Source organism: Cyprinus carpio, chromosome B3 (genome assembly GCF_018340385.1).
Source record: "Cyprinus carpio isolate SPL01 chromosome B3, ASM1834038v1, whole genome shotgun sequence".
Classification (NCBI taxonomy): Eukaryota; Metazoa; Chordata; class Actinopteri; order Cypriniformes; family Cyprinidae; genus Cyprinus; species Cyprinus carpio.
In genome coordinates this window covers 28,973,395-28,983,840 of record NC_056599.1, presented here as the reverse complement: position 1 = coordinate 28,983,840, position 10,446 = coordinate 28,973,395, and positions in this window count along the sequence as shown.

Sequence of the window (10,446 nt, the reverse complement as noted above, 5' to 3'; positions counted from 1 at the left end):
GCGTCCTTGCTGAATATAAGTATTATTATTTTTTTTTTACTCAACCCAAATCTGTGAATTTAAATAATTTTTTTTAAACTTAATTTTAATTAAATCAACAATTTATATCAAATTTACACATTAAATTGCATGAATGTGTATTAAATTGACTTTTTATATCAAAGTTTTACATTTAAATTATTGTCAAAAAAAGACCTGAAAAATGTTAAAGAGATAGTTCACCCCAAAATGAAATTCTGTCATCATTTACTCACCCTTAAGTTGTTCTAAACCTGAAAAATGTTAAAGAGATAGTTCACCCCAAAATGAAATTCTGTCATCATTTACTCACCCTTAAGTTGTTCTAAACCTGTATGAGTTTCTTTCTTCTGTTGAACACAAAAGAAGATATTGTGAAGAATATTGGTAACCAAACAGTTGCCTGTAGCCACTGACTTCCATAGTAATGAAAAAAATAAAATTCTATGGAAATCAGTGGCTACTGGCAATTGTTTTATTTTTTGGGTGAACTGTCTCTTTAAAAAAATCACAGTTGACCTTCCTGTTCCTTCTTTACTGGCTTTTAATTACTGAATAATAGATATTTAATAGATATAATTTATATATTTACATTACTGAATTACTGAAATTTTATATATATATATAACATGAAATACATATCCTACGATACTGATTTATAACAGATGATGTTTTGTATTTGGTTCTGTATATGTGATCCTGTGGATGAGTCAGGTCTTGGCTGGGATGGGGACTGGGAGGTGTTGTTTCTTGGCTGAAGGCTCCTTCTTTCACTCGGATTAATCTCTCTCACCTTTTTCTTCCCTTTGAAAAGAAGGTCCTGATAATGATTTCTGACTTAATGGTCTAGAATAAAAAATGATGTATTTTCTAAGTGCAGGCCAACAGATTTATAATTTGTAATCTAACAGCTGTTGGAGCGTATTGAATGTGCAGCTTGAGTGACTCGAGGGCAGTGTCTTCCTGAGGTAAAGATATTAAGTATTAGTGCTTTTAATTTCCATCTTTGATTATATAACAGTGGGCTTAAAAACCATGGATGAACTTTCCCAGTGAAAATCATAATATAGATTTATATACAGTTTATGGCTTTGTAATTGTAATTCCTTTTGCAGGAATTAATGTAGCCTACCTTGTGCCACATGTACTTTTTTTTGTAAGGTACTTGAACATAATCCATCTGATTTTTATGTTCTCCAATGCGGTCATCATTTCCCCATCAAACTTGTCTTAACACTTTGTTTTAGATCATAGTTCAGGCTTGACATCAAATCCTGAAAGTCTGGGAGCTTTTAAGCAGAATTGGGATCAATCAAAAGGTTTCTACTTTCTGGCTTGCAGTGATCAATGCCTGACTTGTAACAATTTACAAGTGCAGGCTTTGGCAAAACATGCCGAAATTTTGGAGGCAGTTTTTTTTAAGCACTATGTAGTAGCTAGTAACAAAGTTTTACATTGACATTTAAGGCATTTTCCTGATGACTGGTGATCTTATCCAAAGCAAATTATAAACATCTTTTAGTGTTTTCATGTTGGAAAAAAACAACAAAAACTTTCAAATTAATCCCTGATGATCATTATAAGGGCTGGACAAATACTGGCAAAGATGGAGAGAGAAACTCTGACACATTTCAAACAGGTGTCATATAATTATGTTTTCATGCATCCTGGCTCTTACAGCGATTTTAGCAAGTAGGACATGTTCCTGGATCAATGTCCTGGACCCGGAACAAAATCCCTATCAACCAATCAGATTTTAGGGATAAAGAAGGAGTTAGACTTAGGGACTTATAAATATTCCAATCAGTTATATCCCAATATTTAGGATACATTCATGCATCATCTGCAGTCGATAGCATAATTTGTTTAGGAAGCATTCAGGAAAACTCTGATTAATAATTTAAACTCTTTATCTAGGAGGGATGTGTGTGAATTGTATCTTCATGATATTTGTCAGGAAACAAGTGGAGATGGCAAGGGACTTGAGAGCAGCCGAGTCCTTAATGCGATCGCTATCTGTTCACTGTCAGCTAGCGAGGACATCACCTCCAGCACGTGTTTATCAGAGTCTATCCTCCGTTACGCTGACAGAGGAAAAACGGAGACAAGGCCAGATGGGAACTATTACTAGCCCTCTCAGTGTTTCAGTGTGCTTTATTGGCATGACAAGTTACGCTACATGTGTATTGCTAATGCAATTGTGGACTAGCTGAAGACAATAGAAAACATAAACTCTAAACATAGCAAGAAAACAATTTTAGTAAATTGAGGTAACAATGCAAAGTCAGAAGAGTTGTTTACAGTACATTCAGAAACATATTAAATCATTTAGGCACTGTCTGAACTTATTAAAGTAATCATTTGCCCAAAAATGATCACAATGATCACACTACAATAATCCACACCACTCCAGTTCATCAGTTAATGTTATGTGAAGTGAAAAGTTGTGTGTTTGTAAGAAACAAATCTATAACTAAGATGTTTTAACCTTAAATCATCACTTCTAGACAAAATACAAGTTTCTATCCATATTAGCGCTTCCTCTAGTGAAATTCTTCAAGTGATGTATTGCTAAATTTCTCCAAATCTGTTCTGATGAAGAAAAAACTCATCTTAGATGGCCAAAGAGTGAGTGCATTTTCAGATAACTAATTCTAATTCTAAAGAAATTGTTTGTCATTATTCATTTGCCCCATATAGATCTGCTGGACTGACTTTTTTCTATAATAAACAAAACAATAAAAACAAATATCAACATTAAAAAATAATTATAAAAACAAAAAAAATTCAACATTAAATATTTATAAAAATTCAAAAATATTTATATACTGTATAAAATTGTCAAATTTGTCAACATCATCTTTCTGATATTTTATGGTGCATTTACATGCTTTTGAGTCTTGAAAATTAGTTATAAAATCAATTGCATCAGTGTTTTGCATGATTCTGCTTTGCTCTCTTTCAGTTCTTTTTTTTTTTTTACAGAGTCAGTGTCACTGGCCTTTGAGACATTTTTTTTTTTATCTAATTGATCCCTTTTATTTTTGTACTTTTAAATTTAATTCATTTCTTTGTTTACCAGATTCACATAATCTTATGATGGCTGGTTATATAGTGTTATAATGATTTTTTTTATTTGCCTTTGTTGTAAAGAATTTTCTCTTAAACCGGGTTTGTGTAAATACAGGTTTGTTTGTGGCTGTAAAAGCTAGTTAGATTGAAGGAGGTTGATCATGATAAATACATGAGTTGTTTAATTTCATTCTGAATTGGTTGTGCAATCTGTAACCGAGCTTCTCACGGCTGCGTGCGATTGACTCCAAGTCATCCGGCGGTCTCTGGTGCTGATTTAGTATTCATAGTTTTAGATGTCAGTCCCGCTGAGAGAACAGTGTGAGTTTTGATGTGATGGCCAACATCAGGTGAAAAGAAGCATGATGCTATATGACTCACTCTCAGAGTTGACTGAAATGAGTTCACCAGCAACAAGCCAGGCTTCATCTCGAGTTGCACTCCCTCCATCATCCAGAAGCGCTGGCAGAGGTGAAGAAAGCTGAGCGAGAAAAGCTGAAAGAATGATGTAGGAATGTCGGAGCGAAATCTTTTGGCAGAACTGGGTTTTGTTTGCACAGTAAACCTCACAGTCTTGTGTACCGCCATGAAGGGAAATGCCCACATTGTTGAGCTGGGAGACCCTGGTTACGTTGGAGCGAGGGGCCCCCACCAGGCAAGTTTGGAGAAACAACAGGATGAAGGTCAGCTAATATAGCAGTTAATTCCACTTCCCTGTCCCCATGGCTCCCAGCTGGGGTTTATTTGAAGATCCCAGACGTCAAAGTCACCAAGTACTTTGTTCGACTGGTGAGTGCCGCAGGCCTGTGCCAATACTCGGGAATATTAATGTATTCTGATGAAATGGGGGTCAATAGGGATTGCTTGTGAAGGATGGAAAATTCCATGCTCTCACCGTGCTGTTGTATTTCTGTCCGCACTTTTTTGGACTTCTCTTTCTTCCTGTATTCCCATTGGGCTGTTAATCCAACAGCGCTTGACAGTGGAGTTTCTTTTTTCATAGAAATCACTCTTGAAATATTCTGATCTGATGTCTTTAATGTGTGATGAATCAGCGCGTTAATGTTTTTTATCTTCTAGGGATCTGCGCTGCACTTCGTTAATGCATGGTTTGATTGATTAGCTTTTGTCAGTGTGGTTATATGTTTTAAAGTTCTCTTAGAGAAGATCTCTCACTAGTACTATTGTGCTTTAGTCATGAATGACACCTTAAATGCTCAGGGATGCTTTTGTGGAAAGTGATTGAACTGTTTTTGCAAAGTGGATGATAAATCAGGTGAAGAATCACAGATCCTCTCCCCCCCAAAAAATTAAGCAGCACAACTGTTTCCAACACGGATTATATGTCATCATATTAGAATGATTTCTGAAGGATCATGTTACACTGAAGACTGGAGTAATGATGCTCTGAGAATGTTTTGATATTTTACTAAAAAACAAGACAAAAATATTGATTTAAAAAAAAGCAACATAGTGGTGATGCATGTTTTCTACAAAGATTATTAGAGTACATTTTACAAGAAAATACTATTTTAGTCTTTCTACTTCATTTTCACATTCAATCTAGTGTTATTTGGCATTTTTTATAATTAATAAGTTAAAATAAGTAAAAAAAATTAATAAGTTAATAAGTGAAAATTGTTTATACACCAATTCTGTTTTTAGTGTGCAAATGTAGCTTTATTTTTATTATTTTTGACTTGACATTTCACGATTTATACTTTATTTCTCATGTCTGAGACATCTCATAATTGTGACTTTTTACCGTAGTAATTTAATATAGCCTGCCTGTATTCTCATCATTTTACATTCTGAGTGAAACTGGCCATTTATAGAGGATTATTTTTAGTAGGGAACTGTGAAAAAATTCACTTACACATGATTATTAAAAAATAAAAAAATTAAAAAATAAACTGTTACAAAGGTACTGTTACAAACTGGTTAATCATGGATAATCATGCTTCCGATCAGATGGAAATGACATAGAAAATCTCAATGTAAAGTCACTATTATTATTATTTTACCCTGAGGCAAAAAAAAAAAAAAAAAAAGTCTTTAAAGTTTTTAAAGTTTTAATTCCTAATGTATACATAGTGTTTCTAATGTTTTTTAAACACTTAAGATTGTGTATTATGCCCTGGAATGTGAAGAGCACATCTTAATTGTCGTCCCACCAGCGAAACAAGAGCATCGTGTTCACACCTGCCTTTGCCCTTTCTTGAATGCATGTGAATGAAAATTAAGAGTGCTTAAGCATTAGCGAATTGTCTTTTTGGTTGTTTACTTGCAGCCGGCAAGAGTATACCTATATATCCCAGAGAATGGCTGACATATATAACATACAGGTCCTGAGGGCCAAGTGCCTTAATCCTGTATGGAAATGTTAATGAGATAAAAGCAACCCAACCTCACATTCCTGTGCGAGGTGAGGAATCCCAGCCACTTTTATGAACATAAGAGGCGGCTTTGTGCCCATGTCTCGTAAGCCAGAAATTAGCGCTGAAAGAGAGGGGGAAACGGAGAGAATGAGTGAAAGGAATAAGGGAAAAGGACAGAGAGAAATGCCAAGGGCGTAGGTGTCAAACACTTGGGCCCCCATTTTGTGTGTGTGTGTGACTGGGTGAAGCGCTTGATATTGAGCACCTCTTTGAATCCTGCTCTGATTTGGACTCCATTAAGGCGCCTGGGCATTTGTTTCTCATGGAGCAATTCTCAAGGGCTTTGGGCCATTCTGTGAAAACCATGTGGGAGCAGAGAGAGCGAGAGACGGGGAGAATTAGAGGGGTGGGAGAAGGAGAACTGGGAAGTGCACATGCTCATTGTGTATTCACATTGTTTCCAAACTGGCAACAAGAAAACACTGAACCTTGATGCTCACGAGACAAGACACCAGAAACACCATCGCGCCTGTTTGGTTTGGTTTCTAAACAGGAACAGGACCACATGCATGTATGGGGTTTAATCGGGGTTGGTGGCCATCTTCTGCCTGTGTGCTGGGGCATATTAGGGTAATCTGGGATATTACAGAATAAATTTGTTGAAAAAAGTTCAAAAATTAAATAAAATGATATTAATCATAGGTTGAAAGTGCAAAACATTCCAGATTTACCTTAAATTCTATACTGTGTGCCTTTGCATACAAATCTTTTGTGTCATAAAAAGAATGATAATAATAATTAAAAACAAGATTTGGTTTAATTTATACAATGACAATTCTGAGGCAATCTAGATGTAAACAATACATCAGTCTGTTGACATTAAAGCATTTTTACTCTGTTACTGTAATTATAGGCAAATTTTTTCAAGTATCCGTATTTTTATTTTAGGAAACTTATACTTACACAAGCGTAATATGTGACTTTTTAATTAAAAACTTGCCATCCTTGTGTCAGCTATCACAATGGGAACACCTGGGTAAAGCAGTATAACAGCAGGTTTATTGAAGACTGTGGCAGGAATAGACAAGACACCAGCGAGAGCAGAAGTATCGCAGAGTAGATCACTGGAGAACTTGTGGGTAAGTAAACAGATACTTGGGTTATTTCCTGGGGTACACAAGACTAAATATCACATATATTTTTTTCTTATATAGAAAATGCATCATGATTTAAGAATTTTTTAGATTTGTATTTGAAATAAGGCAAAAATCTCAGCAATAAAAGCGAATGAATGAGGTATTTAAACATTGCTTATGCTTTAAAAAGAGGAAGTAAACCGGAAGAAACATACTCCGTTACGAACGTAACCTCGGTTCCCTGAGATACAGGAACGAGTACTGCGTCTTGCTAAAGATGCTATGGGAAAAAGTCCTTTTTTCTCCTAAACTGAAGCCTTATTTAGTCACGCAGTGAAACTACACGGCCATCGGTTCGTGCAGTGTATTAAAGACGAACCAATAGCTTGGCAGCGGTGCTGCACAAACCTATGGCTTTGAAGCCTGCCAAAGCCTGCCAGAATGGGCGGGCCATCTGGCTATATAAGCGGCTGCTTCGCCACAGGATTCAGGTTATTTTGACTGAAGCAATGACTGCGTCCTGCAGCTACTTGGCATGGCTAGGAACACAGTACTCGTTCCTGTATTTCAGGGAGCCAAGGTTACGTTCATAACCGAGTCGATACTTCACTCGTACTGCATCTTGCTAAAGACGCTATGGGAACACAGTACAGTCACACTGTGCTTGGGCATAGGAACGACCACATGTGTTATGTTGTCCTAGGCACCGCAGGGTCCAAGGAACAAAAAACAGCAACACCATAAGGTAAACGGGTTAAACTCATAGAGGTTACACCTGGCCCTGGGTGATCATCCAAAAGACTCACATCGCTTGGCATCTGAAGCAGGAACGTGCCCATTATATAGAAAGAACCCTTGCCTGTAATGCAGGGACATCTAGATTGTAAAATCTAGCAAATGTGGACGACGAGGCCCAGCCTGCCGCTGCACAAATTTCTGCAATGGTCACGCCACTAGACTAGGCACAAGAAGAGGCGACACCTCTGGTTGAACACCTCTTAGAACAGTGGGCAGGTCCCAGATAGGGACAGTGAGGGGGCGAGGCGGGTTCAGCCTTCTGGCCCTTCTCAGAAACCGGACAACAAGGTTGTCTTTGCCCACTGATTAGCCCACTATAGGGGTATGAGAAGCCACTATAGCTGCTATATATACCTTGAACATTGATGGGGAGCGCCCCTTATCCAACAACACTTGCAGAAAGGAAAGTATCACTAATACGTCACAGACTATCAGGTTCTCACAGCGTTCTGTGCACCAGGCGGAAAACACTGACCATTTAATGGCATAGAGGCGCCTTGTAGCCTTGTAGCCTGATGTCTCAGGCTCTAGTCTGAGAAATGGTGTTTAAGACACGCTCCGGGAGGCATACTGGCTCCCATCAAGTGGCCAAAGATGCAGAGCCCACAGTTCTAGATGGGGATGCCATATCGTTCTGTTCGCCTGCAAGAGAAGGTCCCGCCTCAGGAAAATGGGGCATGGAGCAGCTGTAAGCAGCAGTGACAGCTCGGCCAGCCAGAGCTGAACCCTGTGTTCTTGTTCCCTGATTCGTCTTATCACCTGCGGGATCAGTGCAACTGGGGGAAAGGCATAGAGAAGGAGATTGGACCATTGCATCCCTGCCCTTTGAATAGTAGATTGGGCAATAAGAATTGTCTTTTGAGGCAAAGAGGTCTACTTCCGCCTTGCCAAAGATATCCCAAATTCTCTGAACCGTCTGTGGATGAAGCATCCACTCCTCTGAGAGGACCTTGCTTCAAGACAATATGTACTCTCCTTTGTTCAGTTTGCCCACAAAGTGTGCTGCTCTCAGGGAGCGCAGGTTAAGCTGAGCACATTCTAGAAGGCGCTCTGTTAGCACAAAAAGGTGCCTCGATGACAGCCCTCCCTAGTAATTTATGTAAGACACCACCCTCATGCTGTCCGATCGGACCAAGACGTGGTGTCCCCTCAGGTCCGGCAGGAAAGTTTGTCAGACCTGACATACTGGCAACATTTCGAGGCAGTTGATGTGAAGGCTGTTCACCTCTCTTGACCAACGGCCAAGCAAAGGTTTTTGTCCATCACGCAGTGCTCCCCTACCCAAATTGGATGCATCCATCGAGACTACCTTCCTCCTGTGGACCATTCCTAGGGAAACACTCCGTTTCATCTATTGCATAGCAGCTTCTGAAACGTCTTAAGGGGGGCGAGAGGCACCGGCTTTGAAGGAGGCTGCGAGTCGCTGTAAAGCTACAGTGCACTCTGTCATGACCATTGCTCGAACACTGTTCCCAGGAATGAGATTCGTTGGCTGGGGGACAGTGCACTCTTGGCCATGTTCACTCTGAGCCCCAGGCATTCTAGGTGGCTGAGGAGCAGGGCTCTGTGAGATATTGACTCTGTCTCTGATTGGTCCAGAACGAGCCAAGCATCTAGGTAACTGAGAATGCGGATTCCCTTCTGTCTCAGGGGGTAAGAGCCACATCTATGCACTTCATAAAAGTGCATGGAGTCAGGGACAGCCCGAAAGGAAGGTCCGTGTATTGATAAGCCACTCAGGCAAATCTCAAGAATCGCCTGTGATGGGGGCTTTCTGGATGTGAAAGTAGGCATCTTTCAGATCCAGAGAAAAGAACCAGTCCCCTGGGTGGATGTGCGAGAGGATCTGCTTCAATGTAGTCATCCTGAACAGCCGTTTCATGAAGGCATGATTTTAGGCGCCTCAGGTCGAGGATGGGCCGTAGGCCGCCATCCTGTTTTTGGACGAGGAAGTAACGGCTGTAAAAGCCCGACTCACTCTAGGCTGGGGGAACCACTTCTTTGGCCCTTTTCACCGGCAGGTTTTTCACTTCGGCACGTAGGACGTGAGTGTCCTCGTTCTGTACCGAAGTGGGACCACTCCATTGATACACAGGGGTTTCTGAGTGAACTGCAGTGAGTAGCCTCATTTTATTATCCCCAAAACCCACTCTGAAATGCCAGGGATAGCTTGCCATGCCTCGGCCCAGAAAGACAGAGTTTGAATCGGTTCGAGTGCCTGGTTGCTGCAAAGGGATGTGGTACTCGTGAGAAATGGAAGAGGAAAACTGCTCTCTTTTTGATATTGTATGTGTTTTATTTTGGTTGTTATAACAGCGTAACGCCGCTTGGGCGCTTGAGCGGGCCCAGAGTTTGCAGCCAACACATATCCGACTGCACCTGGAACTGGACGGGGTGACTGGCGGCTCATAAGAGGCAGCTTGGGGGGTGGTCTGGCTGTGGCAAGACTTGGCCCCTTACTCTTCCTGACCTTTAGATCAGGATGACCCCGGCGGTGCAGGATCCAATGCTATCTTGGGCCGGGGTCCCTGTCGCTTCGGGAATGGGTAGCGTTTGGCTGGTTGGGAGGCGGCAGTTGCAGGTGCAGTCTTCGGGGGCTCACCAACACAGATATCTAACTTCAGACCCATCAGCGCTGACGAGGAGTTTGGCCTGGAAGACCTGAAGAACCGCCACGGAATGAAGCATCAAAGGCCGCTTGTACAGCTGAGGAGTAGGCACGTCCAGTGAGAGCTGATGTCTTTCAGCAGAAAGGGCGGGCAGAGCAGAGGTCAGCAGCCACACACAGTAAGAGCGAAAGCAACGACTTAAAGACCTAGGAATGGAACTCCTTAGCGCCATGACTTGGTGAGCTCGTCATGGACCTCCGAAAAAAGAAAGGATAGGATCTCTGATGAGGGGCTTGACGGCGCCCCGGCAGAAACCACTCATCCAGACGGCTACATGAGGGCTCATCTGGAGGAGACCACTCCAAACCCAGCTCCTCGACGGCTTAACGTAAGTAATTTGGCATCCATCCCTGGCTTAACGTCGCTGGGCTTGGG